Source organism: Sturnira hondurensis, unplaced genomic scaffold, assembly GCF_014824575.4.
Source record: "Sturnira hondurensis isolate 20B ecotype Veracruz unplaced genomic scaffold, ASM1482457v3 Scaffold0010448, whole genome shotgun sequence".
NCBI classification, from domain to species: domain Eukaryota; kingdom Metazoa; phylum Chordata; class Mammalia; order Chiroptera; family Phyllostomidae; genus Sturnira; species Sturnira hondurensis.
This window is the reverse complement of record NW_028083079.1, coordinates 2489587-2507359: the sequence shown is the minus strand read 5'-3', so window position 1 is coordinate 2507359 and position 17773 is coordinate 2489587. Positions and strand designations below refer to the sequence as shown.

At 46.9% G+C, this 17773-nt stretch overlaps 1 protein-coding gene across 1 annotated transcript in view; it reads right to left on the bottom strand.

Annotated features, from left to right (window-relative positions):
• Positions 1-17773, bottom strand: part of PAPPA (pappalysin 1) — a 224054-nt gene that overhangs the window by 172604 nt on the left and 33677 nt on the right.

The following is a 17773-nucleotide window of genomic DNA, read 5'->3' as shown; positions in this document are numbered from 1 at the left end:
CCTGACACCTGAAAAGCACTCCGTAAACACAGATGGAGTTGCATTTACATTGGGAAGGGGAAAAGCTAAAATATTTAGTCACCATTTCAGCACTGTCTTCCTATGAGACCTCAGTTTACTTAACACCCCGGGTGCTACACAGAGCTTTTCTGTGGGTCACAGCCTGCAACTCTATGCTGAGAGGACTAGGCCAAGTCTAAGACCCCAGTGCCCTCCTGTCCACCCACATCTTTGAGAGTTCATGAGACCAGATGTTCATGGAATCCTAATTTTCAGGGCCTTTCAAAACACAAGTTAACATGAACTGAGGATAAAGGCAGGGCCAAGAGAGGTTGCATCCACATTGACCAGAACTTGGTTGACGTGACCAATCTGAAGACGGCCATATAAGTACAGATATCGACTCAAAGTCTTGCTGCCGTGACCTTTTCTCCCCCTAGAGCCCATCTTCAGCTTCTTAGACTGGAAGCCCCCTAAGGCGTTCAAACCAGTCTTTTCTGAGATCAGAAGAGGAAAACCGACACTTATTAAGCACTCGCTAGATGCCAGCTACTCATGCTGCCCCATCTCTGTGCAGTATTTGAAGCCACAGAGTGGGTAAGATGGCTCATTCTCAAGCCAGGTCCTGGGTTTGAATCCAGCTCTCCCACTTCATATTTGGGTCACCCGGAGCAATTGACTTAACTTCCGGCATGGCAGTTACTCTACTCACAAAACAAAAATAATAACAGTAACTGCCTCACAGAGTTGTTTAGGAGATCTGGGTTATTAATAAGGGAAGACTAAAAGGCTTACTACAATACCTGGCATGTAGAAAAACGGAATAAATGTTTGCTCTTCCTATTATTTATCCCCATCTTATAGACAAAATAACAGGGGTTTGGAGATCAGAGAAGGACATGGCCAAGTGTAACTCTAGATGTGGCCAACACTTCCCACAACCTCACCCTCGTTTCTAAGCACACTCAGGGCCATGGTGAAAAGGGAAACAATGTGTGGGAGAAGAATGAAAACACAGAGAAGCTGAGGTTTTCTTGAATCAGCCCTTTCCACACTATTTATTATTTTCTAACTGGTTTGTCCATTTCCATCAAGTGTTCTCTCAGGCAAAGAGCACAAATGTTATTAGAGAAAGTCACCTCTTTGCCCCGTTGCTCTAAGCTGAGAAAGTTTCAGGAGAGGAAGAGAAGGGTGGAGTGGGGCCAGGGGAGACATTTTAATTGGTTGTTTGTTCAGTTGTAATTACAGAAGCAATCTTTTCAGGGGGTGGCATTCTTCTTTCTGGCCCAAAGCAGAAATGTGGGATGTTGGAGCCATTCCCCTGTTTGTATGTGGGATTTTTTTTTCTCATGCTCTGAGAAGCCTCTGTTTCCCAAAAGAGAAAGAATCCACAGTACCCATCCTGGCTCCTGGTCCCACTGGCCTTTCTTCTCCTCTCTCCATCTCTTTTGGGGGGACCCACACAAAGGAAAAGAGCGCTGTGGTTGAAAGCTTTCCTCTGCAGGGTGAGGTCTTCCCAACTACTTATAGCCAAGCTGAGTATCTATCTCCCAAATGCATCATGGGAAAATCACAGGGACTGGAATTCATGTGGGCATCTACCTCCTTCCTTCCATCTTAAGATACTGTTTATTCCTTTCAGTGCGTAGATGGAGGAGAAATTACAGAAGATCAAACTGAGCAGGACCAAGAGAGTCTAGGGAGACCAAGGCTGATGATGAGAAAAGGACAAAGATTTATTTGGGATCACCTGTCTCTCTTTTTGGCCTGGTGTGTATAAGATAAATTGGTCAAATTTATTTTTTTTTTAAAAAGAGCATTATCCCAGAAAAAAAATCAGTCCAAATTCAAAACTCTTGTGTGCTTATTATTTTTTTAAGCCAGCAGTATCAGAATTGGATGGACAGACCTAGGTCCACAGTTGCTTTGTGTCTCTGCCATTTAGCGCAGAGGGACACCAGCAGTGTTCAGCGAGGCAGCTTAGCACAGTCGCGGCAGGCACATCCCTCTGGATGCTGGTCTCCTGTTTTCTCCTCCTAGGGAAAAACGGACAGTCTGCCTCTGGGTGGCTCTCCCGGCTTGGCTCTCGGCGTCTCTTCCTTACCACCCAGCCTTCTTCTTCCTCCCACACCCTCCCACCCAAGTTCTCATGAGTTCCTCATCTGGGAACCTCCAGTTTTCCCCAATTAGGCCCATTCCCTAAGCACATCTATCTTCCCCTCTTCTGCCTCACGATCTCTCTTCCTGAATCTCAGCCTTCCAAAATCCTACTCTCCACATTAAGTTCAGCTTAATACACGTTTCTGCACAGGACTACCCACACCTGGGAAAACGGATAACTACGTCCACCTAAAAGGGGTGTCAGGAGGACTAGGGGCAATGCTGGGAAAGTTCCTCACACAGGGCCTGGCCCATAGAAGGTACTCATTAATTAGCCTTGGCTATTTTAATTGCATTATTATTATTATTATTATTATTACAATGATGATGATTAGGAACACCAAAATCATCATCGTCATCTGTAGCTGAAAATGATTTCCCCCTTCTCTAAGGGCACCCCCCTCCGCCCACTTTTGATTCTGGTGATTCTGTTATCACCCCACTTTGTGTTAGCCTCACTGTATGGGCACCTGTCTTCCCCATCAGGCTACAAGCTTCAAGCAGGTAGGGCCAAGTCTTCATCCGGTTTGTGTCTCCTAAAACTTGCTTTCAAGAGAGAGAGGTACCACGGTTAGGCAGTTATTGGGCACCTCTCTCTTACACTGCATAACATCAGAATAGGATGAGAAGCCCAGGGCTCAGGGAAATGCCCAAGGACCAGAGAACGGTCCGACAACAAACCTCTACTCCGTAGGCTGTATGGCAGCACTTTTGTACCAATTAGTAAAGTCACCTCTTCCTTCGGAAGACATGGTTCCCTACAAGAGACTGTGACTTTCAAACTCCAGCATGGGAGGGATTGCGGCTTCTGTGCAGAACCTGCCTTGCCTGAACTTCTGGCTGGTTGCTACCACACTCCACATCCTGGTTTGCAGCTCAGGCTCTCCATCTGTTCAGTGGGCTCGTGAATCAGTTCAGTGTTTTTCAAATCAGTCTACAGAAGGCTAAACTCATAAGAAGCAGATACGTAGTGAAAGGAAAAAAGTTTCCGACTCAAATGTAAATCCATTTAACAGGCATGCTCCGTTAAACAAGGTTAAATACATATATTTTTTAATGCAAGAATTTTCAGAGCCTTTACTATGCAAAATAGGAGTTGGTCAGATAGTGTACGAAGTGTTCCCAAAGATACTTGACCATAATCCCTTCCCCCACCCTTTCTCTGCTTTTGCCAAAAACCAAATAAGAGCATAACCAAGGAAGTTTGAGAAATGTTGGGCTAAATTGGAAAGTCCCCCCTAACTTGGATATCCTCCCTAAGCTGCCTCTCAAGAGAGGTGTCTCGGTGTCTCCTTTCTCCCTGCACGGCCCGTGCACCTGGATCCTACTGGGAAGGTGGCAGGGCCCCTGGAATGTCAGTTTCGAGGGGCCCAGCCCCAGAGTGCCAAGGCACCCAGACTGTACCCCTCTGCCAGAACTGCATTTCAAAGCCATGAGAGCAGTTCTGGAGAGAGATCAAAGCTCTCGCAACTCAACTGTCATTAGAATATTTTCTTTATGCATCTCACTCGCTGGTGAGTGCCAACAACATATTTCCTAAATGCACTGGCCTGAGATGGTACAACTCTGTAATAATCTCAATGAGAGAGCTGTCAGGGCCTGTTTTATTGAAAGAGAAGCCAAAGGAACTACATTCAAAATGCAGAACAACAACAACAACAAATCCCTCAAATGAATCATGGAAGGCTTGAGTTTTTCCAAGTCAAAACATAATACACGGACCCTCCTGTTTTAAAGATAGTTGGTCAGAGGTATGGCTCACAGCGAGCCCAGATCAAGACTGAGCAGTCTCAGGCTCTGTTCCCACTAAGAGCAAACTGATTTCCCCATTGCAGAAGTGAGAGCTGAGGAGATCTTTGAGAAGTCTCCCTGCCAAGCTTCCATTCCCTGGGCACTTGATAAGTGCAGGTGGGTTACAAGGATGGTGCTGGCCATGTGCTGATGCCTTCATCTGCTGAGAGTGGGCCACTTCCAAGCTGGAGGCTGGTGACAGTTCTTTCCAGTTAAGGGAAAAGGCAACAGAGTGCTAGAGAAAAAGCCACATCTTAGAAGAGAGACAGACTAGGGTTCAAAACCCCTCTTTCCTCCTAAGGGGCTGTGTGACCTTGCAGAAGTGACTTAATCTCTCTGAGTTTCAATTTCCTCACCTGCAAAATGACAATGATCACATTCAACCCAGAGAGAAGAACATAAGAATTCAAGGAAGCAATGCCTAAGGAAGTGTCTAGAAGAATGCCAAACCCATGAAAAGGTCCCAAGATGTCCAATTCTCTTTTTAGCTTCCTCAGGGATCCAGAGAAAACAAGCCTTAGCTCCAAAGGCCTGTTGTGTCTCCCTTCCATCAGTGACCCCTGGTTCCTGTCACCGGGCCAATGTGTTTATCTTCCTCACCAGCGGTAGCCTCGTGTCTACAACTCACTGTACATTGCCTACTTCCAAATTCTGCTTGCAGCCTCTCATTCCCAAGGAGGACCTCAAGTCCGTGACCCAATACCACACTTTCAGAACACACTAGACCATTTGAAAGTGATTATCAAACATAAAGATCAAAGCCACTAAAAACAAGTCATTAAAGCAAGATAAACCTCGGAATGTTCGTTGCATCCATACCCCTTGTTCCAAATTACAAGGTTTCTCCAAGCTGTGACCAGTTCTAAAAGCTGGATTTTGTACTTGTATCCCAAGGGTCCCAATGATCTGGATGTTATTCTCCTGCTTAGTTCCATTGTCAGGAATGCTTAAATATTTTAGCCTCTCTTGTCTGTAAGGAGAGGCAAAGGGGAAAATAAAAAAGTGCTTGGCCAGTTTATTAAATTCTTGGAATCCTGAATGATTGGTCTCCAAAATAATTGCTTTTGTGTAGGTGCTTGACAAACACTCTAAGAAAAATGTAATAGCACCGATCAAAGATCATTTGAAAAAATTGATTACTTTTTCATTTGTTTACGGAATAAGTCACTGTTTCCTTCCTCTCCTCTTCCTTCTCACCCTCCCTCCCTTTCTCCTTCCTCCTTAACTCCTTTCCTGTGTTCATATCATTCATTCAGTCTTTTCCTCTTTGGGTCACCAACATTTATTGAGATTCTATTTTATACCATGCTTCACACTAGAAACTCGGCATATAAACATAAAAGAGAAACAATTTTTACTATCACAGAGTTAGCAGTTTCATGAAAAGAAGCCAGACAAATAATCAGATGATCACAACATCATGTGATAATACTAATAAAACCTACCACTTGGGGAATTTACTGCATACTGGAACTGTTGAAGTCCTTTCTTACTATCATTTCTTTGAAACTTTACAAAAGCCCTGTGTATGAGGTATGACTATCTCCAATTTTCCAGGGGAGAAACCAGGGTTCAGTGAGATGACATCATTTTTCCAAAGCTTCTCCTCCCAGTCCTAGGTGTCAGAGGTGAGATACAGCCCTGGTCTGTTGGCCGCTGCAGACCACAGCCTTCACCATGAGTCTCTTCTCTTACAACATATGTCATAATAGAAGGGGTGCTGAATGTGACTGGAGGACCCTTGCTGAAGGTCAGGGAGATATTAGTGAGATTTTCATATGAAAAATAAACACTGATGGAACATTGGACCAAGGAAAATGGCAGGAGCCCTAGGAATTTGAGAGTTACTGTGAGTCCTGCGATGTGGTTGCAGAGCTGGGGATGTGGGAGCATCTCCAGAAGATGAGGCTACAGGGATTGGCTGGGGCCACATCAGGAAGGCTTCTGTACACCAGGCTATGGAGGACGGAGCAGCCTAGAAGCCCTAAGCAGACCCTGGCAGATGTGATGGAAGATAGAAATGATCTGGTTCATGTTTTCCAAAGGGCTTTCTGTCCTCCCTAGGGGGAATGTGGAAGATGGTCTAGAGAAGAGAAGAAAGTGGAGAAGAAGGCATTGGCAGTGGCTTGTGGAAATATTCTGAGAATATCTAAGTAGCTGAGGTATTTATGTATGGAGAACAACTCAATGCTGAGTCGGGGTGGGAGGGAGAGGAGGTGAAATGATGGGTTGGGGTTCTGACTTAGTCCACTGGGTATTTCTCCTTTATCATTCTTGGAGTCTATACATCAGAGCTCCCATTCTCCCATTGCTGTCCTAAACTTTAGGCCCACAAGGAGCATCCCACCTGGGGTTGTGCCCTCTGCTGAGTCACTGGAAGCTCAACTCAGGAAAATCACTGGTCTGTGGCTCCCTGCTGGCTAGGACCGTGATGAGAACAGGAGATGGTGGCATTGAGCATCCTGAGGATTTGGATGGGAGGAGAGGAAGGTGCTGATTCACAGGTGCAGGCTGGCCCAGCAGAGAGGTTCTCAGACTTCTGGATCATTTTAAAAAATTGAGGTGGAAGTAGCAATTTTTAACTTTGACAAATAAATAAAGCATTTGAAGATGACCTCCCCAACACCATTCATGTCTCTCATAATAAAAGGAAATAGTAGTGCTCCAACGGGAATAATAACATTATTACAGAATAAAGGACAGTAATTTAAAATGAATTATCTTTTACTGGGACCTACTAGGAACTACACAGCTTCTATTTTGCTCATTTGCTTTTTTGAGAGTGGTGGCTGGGGCAGAAGGCAGTGTCAGAACACCTGGTCCCTGGCAAGCTCAGCTACCCCCACTTGGTGAACATGACTCACCCATGAGGACTCCGACTAGAAATGACTCTGACCCTTAACAAGTCAAGTAGCCATCCTCGGTGTCTCCTCAGCACCTTGAACTTCTCCATAAAGCAATTATCCAACTCACTACTTACCCACCTACAAGAGATCCCATGAGGGCAGAATCATACCTACCTTGTGAAATGTTCATTGCTATCTATACCCCCAGCAGCTATCACTGTGCCTGCACATAGTAGGTTCACAAATATATACACTGTGGAATGGTCAGTCACTTCCCAAGATCTTTGTTTGGGGTACATAATCTCTATTTTGATAGCTCCAGAATTTCAAAATTTACCTCTATTCAGGAAATTCATTAAACAACAAAAAAAATATCCTGGTAAGTAAGACGCAGCAGCATTTTGAAGGGGGGTTGGTGTGTTAAAAGTACGAAAACAGTGACGTGACTATCACGTCAAACAATCGCCGTCACAACAGTTCCAGGGCCCACAGCTGTCTTTTCCCACCACCTCACTTTCTTCTTGGGAGATCAGAACCACAGTTGATAACTAACACAACTGACCACACTGAACAGAATACACACACAGCTCACCAAATACACCGGTATACACAGAGCTCCCAAACCAGCCCCGTGGTTGGCCTTGCACTTGAAGCACAATTAAATAATGACAGATCACCTCTATTTCATAAGCTGTAGCAGCCACAATGTTCTAGGTACAGGCAGTATTTCACTAGACTATGTAGTTTGCCTCTAATTTTTAGCCATGAACACTATAGAACTGATGTGAAGAGTGACTTGAACAATATTATGTTTGGAAAGAATAGAGCAAGAATCACAACATCATCACCAAGATGTGTTAATGTGGCAACTTCTAGACTTCAGTGTGCCCTGTGGCCCCATGCAAATCACCGAATGGCCTGCAGTTAGAATGATACAGTTGTTACAGTACATGACCTCTCCGGGTGACCTGAAACAAGTCTAGTAACTTCCCCAAATGTGGGTTTCTCCTGGGGTTTAACAAAGAGATAGCTCTCAAAGGGTCTTGTGACAATCAAGAGGTCAAGTATGGGGAAATAATGCTGGGAAAAGCATGACATCGTACGTCAGGCTGTCGAAAGTAGAATTAAATTCAAATTGAGGTTTGGAAAGAGGATGCCACCCAGCGGGCCCAGAATAAATGAAGCAGCAGACATGCAAACTGCCCAAGGGGAGGTACCCTCACCAGGCTACTGCTGGGACTTGGGTAGTGCGAGGAGGGTGTTTTTGTAACTTGTCACAGAGTACAGTTGTTCCTTCCTTGCTCCTCCGAATTCTCAGACTCCATGAAGATGGAGAAGCTGATAAATACTTAGAAGACAAGACTTCCTCTGATTTCCTTGGATGGCCCCAGTGGCTGGCACAATTTTTACCTTTTCAATATTAACCTCCTCATTTATCATGTAGCCCCAGTCCCCACACGCCTGGAACCAGGATTACAGTGTTTGACTTGAAAATGTCTGAGCAGGAAGAGATCTTGGAAATATTGTACCCAAATCCTCCCATTTTTAAGATGAAGAATGTGGAGTAAAAGAAGGGACCTACTCCATGCCGGCTGGGAAGTTACTGGAAAGTTTGGCCAAGCCACAAGCAAACTGTGCTTTTGCACCATGAACCCTCATGGGAAAGAGCTCTCTCCTGTGTCTCTCCTCCACCCTCTATCAAATGCTGAGATGTTTCAGGCTTTTTGGAGTTATAGTCCCCACTGTCCTCCATGGCCGTAAAATAGTTTGGTAGTCAGAAGTCAAGCTCAAGGCTAAGAAACTGCGGCTGTCTGTCTGAACTCATGAAAGGCTGCAACCACCAACATTAGAAGCTTGAAATGGAGACAGTAATCCCCTCCCCCTCCACTCTTCACCCCAAGACCATCCAAGCACTTAAAATGGGGTAAAAAGAAAGAAAAGCAGACAGGGAAGGAGAGAGACAGAAAATGCCCCTCCGTAAAGCCAAGGAAATGGAAGCCTGTTCAACCTACGCCAACAAACCCACGAGCAATTCCCACTGCTGTTCCCACACCGGGGTGCTGTTGTCAGAAAGTGAGAATGGAGGTGTGGACGTGCCCTCTCAGGAGGGGGAATGGCAGCCAGCTGTGAGTTTTGAAGATACAAGCTGAGCCATGATCAATGTGGGGGAAATGTAGTTCCTGAAACCCAAAGATACTGCTGTCTGTCCTCTCCACCCTCGCACGCACCCCTGCTGCTTGGTTCCCAACCTGAAAGGGCGTCTGGCTAAGTGCAGAGGCTCTCATGAGTGGTCACTGCCACCAGTGGATGAAGAAAGGAAAACGGGAGTGCTGACGATGCCAAACCCAGGCGGAAAAACCCCAACTGCCTCCCGCTGAGGCCTTCGAAAGGGCGCTGAGTGTGTTCCCGTCTGTCCAGGGAACTACAGAGGGAAATTCACTTCTAGGAAAGGGGTGAGAGGGGAAGCAACCGCAGATCCTGGCAAGTTGGGGGCCCCCTGGCGTGCCCCCAAGAAAGGGTTCCCACTTGCATCAGTAAACTCTGAGAGACGGGGTGCTGCAGCCAAGCCCCCCCTCTCACACTGCTTCATGTCGTCCCACCCTTCGGTAGAACATGTGTGAATCACCTGAGACCCTGGCCATGCCTTTGCTTGGTGCTGGAAAGGTGTTAACTTAGTATGGTGTGCTGCTTATCTCATGAAAAAATGGACACATTAGCATTTAATACATGCAGAGCTTTGGGGGTAAAGAAACTCTTCTGAAAATGGCATGTACAGGGCCCACAGTGAAATGGCCCTTGGTGGCAGAGAGTGATTAGGTCGTCTCCAACTCCCATGCTGGTCCCGAGGTTCCACTGAGGGGCTCAGGATCAAGGGGGGCTGGGAATGAAGAGACATGCATGCAGGGGGTCAGGAGATTTCCTGGAGACGGAAAATCCCCACACAAACCCCCACTGTTATTTGGGGAGCGCACTAAGTGTCCGGGGCTGCTCTAAAGGGCTGATCGTATTTCATTTTGTTGAATCCTCGAAACCCCCAAATGTGTTACTCTGCCCCCAGTTTTTTTGCAGAGGCAACTGAGTCTTGGATAAAAGGATGAGACCTGTTCAAGGTCAGGTCACAGAAATGTTAAGGGGCTTGATTGAAACATGCTCTGTCTCCATAACTAGAAGTCCCATGTATTTGCTAGACTGCGCATCCTCTGGCTGTTCTCCCAGGTCATGGTTTTGAGCTCCTATCAGCCTCACCTGTAGGGGCTATGAGCCCTTCTTCCCTTGCTCCCCATTCTCCCCTCTATTCTGCTCTCAAGGACCAGTCACATGTGTACCAGGGTCACAGATGGGACCTATGAGTAAAGGGGACTTGGTTCAGAAGATAAGCATAAGGGAAGCCCAGACTGAATCCGAGAAAATGAGAGCACGTGTACAAGTGGCCTGGATGCGTGGTGTTGGGATCAGGCTAGTGCGTGGGCTGGAGATGATCAAAAAATCTCAGAACTTCAACCAAATTGGAACTTCACCCAGATTGGAACTTCCACCCATGACAACCAACCCCAACATGGCCTGGCATTCTTTCATGTGGAAACATGTCCCCTAACATGGTTAGACATTTGGGTCATTTTCAAGATAAATGAGTGTGTAAGCTCCATGACTTTGATATAAGTTATGTGGTCTTTATTTAAAAACACCAATCCTGTGGACAGTGCTTAAAAAAATAGTGGTATTTTAGAAATGAAAGTAACCTGGGTAAATAGCCTCCGTGTGTGTACTGGTTCCAGTTAGGGTTTCTTTATGAGGATGCCAGAGGCATCTCCAAAAAACAATGCTGATGGGGAGGAATCTGTGTGTGGGACCCAGAAGGGAGGGTGCTTTTTCCAGCACCTACTATGTGCCAGACACTGTGCCAGGCGCTTCACACAGAGGACTCCATTTACGTTCCCTGACACGTCCCAGGAGAGCTGTTCCCACCCAGTTTTTACAAATGAAAAACCAGCAGCTCATTGAGAAATGGGCCACGGTCAGACAGCGAATGAAGACTGGAAGCAAGATTCAGACCCTGGTCAGTCTCTAACACGCATCCTTTTCCCACTACATCAGGCCTGACTCCTGTGACTGCTCCAGTGAATATTAGTCATGTTAAATAAACTCTGATATTCCGACTATAAAATTCCAAGCAATTTCTCTTATGTGACTCCTGGAAAAGAATGAAAAAAAGTTGCTGACAAATAACAATGGCCTCTTTCATCTGCACACTGGTTAACTCTTCCCAGAACTCTTTCTGGGGTATCATTCGATGGGACCCTCAAGGCAACCGTGTGATGGACGCGGTCAGATGTTATTATTCCCTTCTGACAGATGTGGAAATGGAGGCAGGAGGAGATTAAGAGACTTGCCCAAGACTGCAGAGCGAAGAAGCTGCAGAGCCAGGACTACAGTCCATGTCCCCTGAATTCTTCTTCCATTCTGTGACAGCCTGGTCCTTTGGGTGCGATGACTTGGGGAACAAACGGACACGTCTGCCTGCATGAAGTCCCTCCCCACACCTTCCCTCCTCTGTCCCTTTGCTCTCACCCTCCTCTTTTCTGTCCTCACAGAGACAAGTAAATGCTGGAAGACTGTTTGTGTTCCTTCTCCACCAGAAAAATCTTTCCCAATTCCTCCAAACCACAGTGAGCCTGTGTTTTCTCAGAGCACACGGCAATCTTATCATCTGTGCGGTTCATTTGGAAATGAATCACCTGCCTTCTTGCCATCTCCTGAATGGCTGTAACAAAAGGCCATTAAACCACAGCTTACAAGCACCTTCAGGACGGAGATTACATCTTGGATTCCCCAGGGCACTTATCACACTGCCTTGTTTATTAAAGTGTCTTAACAAATGTATGGATGTTGGGTAAGAACGTGACCATACTAAATAGAATGTTTCTATGTTTCCAATTGCCAGCTTCTGAGACACTGGGACAATGTAGGGGGGCTGAAATACCTCAGGACTAGGGGAGGAGACCCCAGGTCTTGTTCTCAGCCTAGCTGTGTTCCCACTGTGAGGCCTAGGTCAGCTCTGCCCCTCTTGGGTGTGCAGGCTCCTATAGCAAAGGGGCTGGACCTTCTGCTCAGAGAATTCCTGATTTCATGTGGCTTGTCCAGATTTGGAAAAAACTTGGGAGAAGGAAGTGTATGTCCCATGCAATCATCACAGAAAAAAAAGTGAGACCCCAGGGAGCAAAGAAAAACCTTGCATGACCCCTGGTAAAGGGGATGGGGAGAGGCAGAGGGCGACAACAGCTACCAGCAGGTCAAGGAGGCCGCCACAAGCCTTTCCTAAGACTTTCAGCAACGTCAGCTTTGGTCTAAAATAATAACAACAACAAGAACAACAACATGGCCACAGGGAATGCCCTTACTGCATTAGAAGTAATAATAGTAAAGAGAAGACAAAATGTTTCCCTACAAGCCAACAGCATTTAAGAGAAGCCTCTTTTTTCCTATCTGTCCTAGTCCACATGAATAGATCCTCACTGACAGAGGTGAAGTTCACCTATTGGTGCCAGAGCTCGCAGACTGGAGGGTTGCAAACAGAAACTCGCTGGGTTCGTTGCAGTACCCTCTCGCAGTGGGGTGCATGTAGCCCAAAGTGTCAACTGGATATTTTTACTCATATCCAGGCTTTCCACTTCATTAATAAGAAGGCAAGTCGGGTGCATTCTAACTTGTTTGTAGACATTTCTGCTGGCTGCACACAAAGTTAGGCTGACCTGGCTCGTTTCCACCGCAGCAGATAATGCCAAGGCGCACCGGAACTTCTTTTTCTAACTGACCGGTCTGGTAGGAGGACTAGTACCGCTCACACAGACCGCTCCTCCTGGCTGACGCTGTCCTGCTTTCACACCAGTGGCTGCCATGGCTCATTTGCTTGTCTGTCTCATCCACTAGATGCTGAGCTCTGAGAGGGCAGGAACTGAGTGGACACCCTGGGAGCATTCAACAAATATTTACTGAGAGAAGAAACGCAGCAAGAAAGGGAGAGAGGAAGGAAGGAATAAGAAAGGAAGACAATGAAAGAAGAAAGGAAGAAAAGAAGAAAAGAAGGAAATAAAGTAAGGGAAAGAGGCAAGGAGGAAGAACTTCGCTTCATATTAGAGTTTTCCACAAAGTAAACTGTACCCTTTTCTGCTTATGATCTGGGTCCCAGCCACACTGGATGACTCCTTATTCTCCCAGTCCTTCCTCACCCAACTCTTCCCCTCCCCCTTGTTTACAAGGTGCCTTCTGCATGGGCTGGCCTGCTCGGTGCTCCGGCCATGTTCTGTTTGCTCATCCACATCCACTCCCCAGCCCTCTCCACCTTGCTCTGTGCTGTTGTGCAGCTGCCTCTTTCGGCTGCAAAAACAGGTCCCTCTGCCTTGTGATTCCCAGTTTGGTTGCCCTATGGAAAGCACTGGCGGGAGACAGAAGGCGGAGGGCAACAATGTGTAGAACTGACTCTTCTGACTCCCTGCTGACCAGGGTGCTGTCCGCTGGCTACTCCTCTCTCCTGAGAGCCACAGCTGCAGCCAGGAAGCCCTTTCCACACAGCCACTCTATTTGGGTTCCATAACCACTCCTTCCTCTCGACCCTACAGGCCCAAGATGGAAATAGCTCCCCACTGTAGCTGCCCCTGGCCTTGCTGTTGTCCTCAACCCTGCAGACACTGTTGTAAATAGCCCCTCCTTCAAAAAGTCCCCCAACTCTCCCGAACCGTTCTGTCTGAATGTGCCATCTGTTCCCTGCCAGGCCCCTGACTGACACAGACTGCGTCTCTACCTCTCAATGTGCTGCCTGTGCCTTGGTGCCTATTCAAATCATGCCTGCACCAGCCTACATGCCTTGTTTTCCCTAGACAAAACAAATCTCTGCTTCTGAGGTCTCCTGCCCCACTGTTTGTCAATAAAACTACAGGTCGGAGTTTCTCGTGTTTGCATATGACTCTCCTGTGAAAGTGGAAGCCCATCAATGGTGAGGAACATGTCCCGCTCATGGCCACACCCCAGAGACTTGCAGAGAGGCCAGCAGAGGTCAACATGCCCAATAAATGCCTGTTTCGAGGATAGAAATAGCCATCCTTTGGTTCCCTAAAATAATTTGGAATGAGATATAAGCAAAAAGTTTGGCTGTGTAGTACTCAAACCCAAGACCATCAATGCTACCTTCTTCACCATTTTCCATAATTGTGACTATAGCCTCTTTGCGCATGCCTCAGGAGACAGGGAGCTCACTCACCTGTAGAGAATCACTCCCCTGGAAGAACCATTCTCATACAGGGTGCATTATCTGTTATTCAGTTCAATGCAGACTCCTTTTCCACAGGACATGCCCTCTGATACTTGAAGAGCATGTGTCCTGGCCCTGTGGTCATAGCCTTGTGAGAACCTTCTCATCCAGGCCAAACACCTTCAAATGGTTATATGACATGACTCCTGGCCCCCGTATTGCCCCAGTCCCCTTCTGTGTGTTCATCCTCAGCTGGCTGTCCTTATCATGGTCTCTTAATAAGGAAAGTTCACTGTCAGTATAGCTCTGACAGTTCTGCAGTGGCTCCAAGGAACTGAAGGCCATTACCCAGCTCTCTCCAAACTCACTCCTGCAGTACTTGGTCACCCCAAGCTCCTGAGGACAGTTGAGAAGAAGAGAGCAAGGACAGAAGTTGAGGGGCAGGTCTCTGTGGCCTGTGAGGATGTCGGGGCAGCACTGGTTGGGGGGGGGGGGCTGTGCACGGCAGACATCCAGGTTGCAGAGATCTAGAGCACCCTTCAGCTCAGTGTGACCTCTGAGAGGCTGTGTGAACTTGGCCTCAGTTTCCCTCTATGGACAGTAAGGACTTTGGACCAGTGATCTCCGAGAATGTTACGAGGTCTGACACCTGACACCATTTGGATGTCTTCTGCAGCCCCAGATCTGCTAGGACTGGATGTCCTCAAGAGTAATACAAGAGTGCTTGAGAACACGGACCAAGGGGACCCAAGGACTATGAGGTAACAAATGAGTTTAAATGTGTTAAAAGAAACGGTACTTCTCTGATGGAGTCTGCCAATCTGCCCAGCTGCACTACCGGTAGATCTCACTTTACTCAGGGGAAGCGCTACACAATTTGTCGGGATGATGAATTTTCATCAGTGCCACTCAAAGGAGGCACTACATCAACTGTTTCCACTAGTCTGTGCCCAGCAAGCACAACAACGGGGAATGAGCATTCAGAAACTTTCATAGAACTTGGACACTGCCTCACTACTCTTGTGGTATTTCATTTTTATCAATTCATTTTTGCTGCATATTACAAAGGTATTTGTTTGCAACATATATATATTTAAACAAACCCTGGTCTTTCAGCACAGACTGAGAAGTAGTCATTTAAATACCATCTTTACCCATTCAGAGGGGAGAATATCACTTTAAGTAAGAATTAAATCCAGCTCTTTATTAAGCAGTACCTAGATAATAATGTCAATCTAATTCTCACTGCTTCTGTCACAGGTGCCTCTCTTCCTTCCTCCTTTCCTTCTGTCTTTTCTTTCTCCCTCCTCCCCCTCCTTTTGTTAAAGTGACAAAGCAAATATTTCTCTACCAACTCACACAGGTTCCTCTCTGCACACAGTAGAGCTGACCTGCCAGCATGTTCTCACCCACGCCCAACCCCATCGGGAGATAACACGTTGCCTGGTGGGGCTCACCCAGGGCACACGACTGCCCCAGCCAGCAAACAAACAGGCCCTGGTGTGAGTGGTCACAGTGCTGACACTGGACCACCCACAGACATTCTGGGCATGCAGTCCCATGACTTAGAAAAGAGGCCACCGGAGCCTGCCAGCTCTGTTTGCTGGTGGTGGGGTACTTGGGCCCTGGGTCCCGTGGCCCCTTGACACCAGCACAGCGCACCCACCACAAGGCCAGCTGCCCTTGGGCCTGACCTAGTCATACGCAACAGTTTTTTCCCAAGGATTTAGAAAAGACACCCTGCCCACCACCTCTGTCCTTTAACTCTGCCTCTTATTGTTTCTTGAACTTAAAAATACCCTCCTTCAGTGGGAGTTTTGACACCCATAGGCCTGGTTTCAAATCCAAGCTCTGATTTTTAGCAGCGGAGCAAACTTGGGTAAATCCCTTCCTTCATCATTCTGAATCTTGGACTTTCTTCAGCAAAAGAGGGCTCAGGGCACTCATCTTCCTGGCCCTTGGCAAATGCTAAATAAATATGTGTTACATGAATGCATGAATGAATAAATGAATATACAAATGGGGGAATGACTTCTAGCTACTGCTGGCCTTTCGCCCTCCTCCATGCCCACTCTGCCTAGGCACACTGGCAATTCCTGGCCGTCTAGCTCAGCCGAACACACACTGCATTAACCTCGGAAGACTTGCATTTGTGATTTAACTGAATGACTTTCCTGACCCACGACCTTGGCCAAATCATTTCAGCCCTGAAGTTCCTCTATTTCCCTGTCCATCAAATGCAAATGTTAACCTCTGCCTTTTCTTCGGTGCCAAATTCTGTCAAAGGCGAGTAGAGAGGAAAGGGCATTGTGACCTGGAAGGAACTGGCCACACACCAAGGCTTCTTCCCACTTGGGCTGCTCCTGTGACTGAGCCAAGGAGAGAGCCCAGGGGCCCGCCTGGTGCCACGAGGCTGAGCTGACATGCTTTCTGGCTCGCGGCCAGGCACGACATTCTCCTGCCAGCATCGCCATTCCTTTGCACATAGGTATTTTGTCTGTACATGGGAGGCCCTTGCTCTTTTGAGAGAGACACAAAGAGAAGAGTCAGCAGAAAACCTGCAGAGGTCTGCAAATGTGCTCGGCCTATCAGCAAGTCCAGGGTCCTGCGTGTTGGACAGAATGGAAAAGTTCAGCACGAATCTGGGACATCCGGAAAGTGGATGTTGACTGCTTCTCTGGCTTGGAACTAGTTCTTCCCAGTTTCACATCAAATACAATTCACCTTTGGGTTTTTCTTTGTGGATCCTGGTTCGAGTTGACAGCACAAGGCAGAGGCAAGGGGGGGGCATGAGACAGAAGACCCTCTTTCCAGCAGTTCCTCTCCCCCCACAACGCAATCTCTGTCGTCCAAGATGTACCTACTCCGTCACCGAGACACTCGAACTGCAAGTCAGTTTTCTCTCTGCGGTCTCCTAAGGCACTCCCTACACAGCACATGCTACCTTTCGTTACACAAATAATGCCAAGTCCACTGGGTGAGAGTGTATCTATTACCTGCCGACCACTAGAAGGAAGGCTATGCTTACACAGGGGTGGGCAGAAGTAGGTTTATAGTTGTGAGCACATGAAACAGAATTTATTCTTGTTAGGATGATAATCATAACCTGGGTGTCTTTATCCATACAAAGCACTGCAAACTCACTTTTGCCCACCCCTGGAGGCCTTGTCTCTATCCTCGGAGCATCTCAACAAAGTGGGTACCATGATTATTCCCACGTTACAGGGAAGAAATAGCCTCCAAGAGGTTACACAGTGAGGAGATAGTATCACTGAGACCTGAACCCAGGCTGTCTGACCTCAGGTAACCAGTTTGACTCACACTGTCCAAGAGACCACGTGGCTCTGTGCACTACCATAGATAGCCATTGGCCCTACAAGGTTACTGTATACTTGAAATGTGGCTAGTGTGGCTTACGAACTGGATTTTAAGTTTTATTTCATCTTAAGCAATTTTAATGTACTGCAATTTTGTACTATAAGACGCACCCCCCTCCCCACCCTTCCAAATTTGGGAGGAATAATGGTTGTTAGTGCTGCTGTTGAGCTCTGTTTACATTTACATTGGTGAAACATTAAGTTATTTATGTTATTAAATATTTTACTACATTTTTTGCTTCAAACTTTTTTCCTTATTTCCCTCCTCTAAAACCTAGGTGTGTCTTATGATCCAAAAAATATGGTAAATCGTCACAGGGGGCCTAGGGACAACGCATTGGATAGCACAACCC